Here is a 2,658-nt window from a genome sequence, read left to right on the forward strand (position 1 = left end):
GGCAGGAGCCCCATATTTTACACTACAGCCGTATCAAGTGCATCACCCGAGTGCAGCTGCAGATTTTGAACTAAAAACCGCACTGATCAACTTGATGCCCAAGTTTCATGGCTTACCTGCTCAAGAGCCTATCAAGCACCTTAGGGATTTCCAGACAGCCTGTTCTACTGTTAGGCGTCATGGTGCAAATGAAACTTCTATTTTGTTAACCGCTTTTCTGTTTTCTCTTGAGGGAAAGGCGAGGGAGTGGTACTACTCCCAACCTGAAGCAATTGTTACCAACTGGGATACACTCAGGAGAGAATTTTTGGAAAAATACTTCCCAGCTGAAGTCACAGATAGACTGAGAAAAGAGATCTCCTGCATTGGTCAAGGTGAATCAGAGACTCTCTATGAATATTGGGAGCGCTTCAACAATCTCCTGGACGCATGTCCCCATCACATGATTGGTAAACTAGTATTGATCAGCTACTTCACCCAAGGCATGAACCCCCAGGATAAGACTACACTGGAAGGTGCTAGTAATGGTTCTTTGAAAAAGTACAAAACCGCAGATGAAGCATGGCAACTGATCAGCGACTTAGCTGAGTCCACTAGGAATCACAGACAGAGGCACAACCCCAAAGCTGTTGCAGAGATTTCCTCTAGCAAAGAAACTACTGCTCTGACACAGAGTATATGTGAAATGACCAACCTACTGAAACAGATACAGTTGAACCAAAAACAAGCACAACAAGCTCAGCCTTCACCACAACAAAGCCAACAGTTGGTTCCACAAAGAGTATGCGGAATCTGTGCTGATTATAGTCATTATACTGATGAATGCCCGCAGCTCTAGGAAGACAACACTGTGGCAGCCACTCACAACTTTTATGACCGCTCGAATCAAGGATACAATCAACAAGGTGGCAACTACAACCAAGGTGGCAACAATAACCATGGATGGCAGGACAACTCCAACCAAGGCTGGAGAGATAATTCTAACCATGGCTGGAGGGATAACTTTAATAGAGGAGGCAGAGACAATAATAGAAACCAGAGGTGGAATAACAATAACAACAGACAGCAGAATCAGAACCAACCTTATAGGGCACCTCACCTAAGACAATCACAAGGACCCCAGCAAACCCAACAACAAGTTTCTCAGACTGCTTATTCTAATTCATCATCAAATGACGAGATGCTCCGTTCTCTTGCGCAAGGACAACAAGACATGCAGGCGCAGCTGAACTCTAGTCTGAATGGCTTGACTGCCACTTTATAAGCTCTCGTCTCCCGGATGGATTCCTCACTTAATTCCACACATCAACCTTCAAGCTCTAATGGAATTCCTTCTCAACCACTGCCTAATCCCAAAGGTGGCATCAACGCCATCACTTTGAGGTCCGGAACCATATTACAGGAGAGGAACCATAAGGAGCCAAACCCACCAGAAAATGTGCCAGCCGAGGATGTTCTGGAAGTGGAAGATGCTGAAGAGGAAGAGAACGTACAAGACATAGTTGAAGAAGAGGAAACTTAACCACAGAATGAATCCCCAAGGGATGCTGAAGCTACAAATCACGCCCCTCCTATTCTATTTCCACAACTTCCAAGGAAGCCCAGAAAACAGATGGAACTTGACCCCAAAATGGTGGAAATATTCAAAAAGGTCGAGGTAACTGTTCTCCTCTTTGATGTTATTCAACAGGTACCTAAATACGCAAAGTTTCTAAAGGATTTGTGCATACATAAAGATAAAATTAATGAATTAGAAACTATTCCTTTAGGTAGTTCTATATCTGCTTTAATGGGGGGAATACCTGAAAAATGTAGTGATCCAGGTCCATGTATGGTTAGCTGTACCATTGGAGGTGTGATATTTTCTGACTGTATGTGTGATTTAGGATCATGTGTTAGTATAATGCCTTTGTCTATATATGATACTTTGAGGCTCCCTCCCTTAAAAAGGTCGGCAGCTCATTTTGTGTTAGCAGATAAAAGCATTATTACAGTAGTTGGAATTGTTGAAGATGTATTAGTGAGCATTAAGGGGCTCACATTTCCCATTGATTTCTATATCCTGGAAATTCCCCCTAATGACTCAGGAAGACCATCATCAATCCTGCTTGGAAGACCATTCCTGAAAACTTCAAAGTTCAAGCTGGATGCATTCTCAGGAACTTACTCCTTTGAGATAGATGGCAGAACAGTGAGTTTCAGTTTAAATGAAGCTATGAAGCATCCTCCGGAAGATCATTCTATCTTCCAGTGTGACATTATTGATGAAACTGTAGCTGAAGTTCACCAGGAAGAATTAGAAGAGAAGTACATGGAGCAAGGTCCAAGTGTGGAGACACTTTCTGAAAACAATGAGAACACTTTACCATTATTACCAGTCCCGGATGATCCAGAGCCTAGCTATGAGCAGAAATTAAAGCTAAAGCCCCTTCCTCCACACCTCAAGTATGCTTACCTTGAGGACAAGCTGAAGTTTCCAGTTATCATTGCACAGGAACTCACTTCTCAACAAGAAGAACAACTACTCAGTGTGCTGAGAAAACATAAGAAAGTAATTGGATGGAACTTGGTGGATATAGTAGGCATCAGCCCCCAAGTTTGTGAACATAGAATATTCTTAGAAGAGGGAGCAAAGCCTGTCCGTCAGTGAGGGTTCAG

General features: G+C 43.0%; 1 non-coding gene across 1 annotated transcript; it reads right to left on the reverse strand.

Annotated features, from left to right (window-relative positions):
* Positions 1-340: 340 nt before the first annotated feature.
* LOC112746093 (small nucleolar RNA R71) lies at positions 341-448 on the reverse strand. The gene has a single exon (XR_003173992.1). It is a non-coding gene; the product is annotated as a small nucleolar RNA R71 (small nucleolar RNA).
* Between the last annotated feature and the right edge of the window lie 2,210 nt (positions 449-2,658).

This window comes from Arachis hypogaea, chromosome 14, assembly GCF_003086295.3.
Source record: "Arachis hypogaea cultivar Tifrunner chromosome 14, arahy.Tifrunner.gnm2.J5K5, whole genome shotgun sequence".
Taxonomy (NCBI): Eukaryota; Viridiplantae; Streptophyta; class Magnoliopsida; order Fabales; family Fabaceae; genus Arachis; species Arachis hypogaea.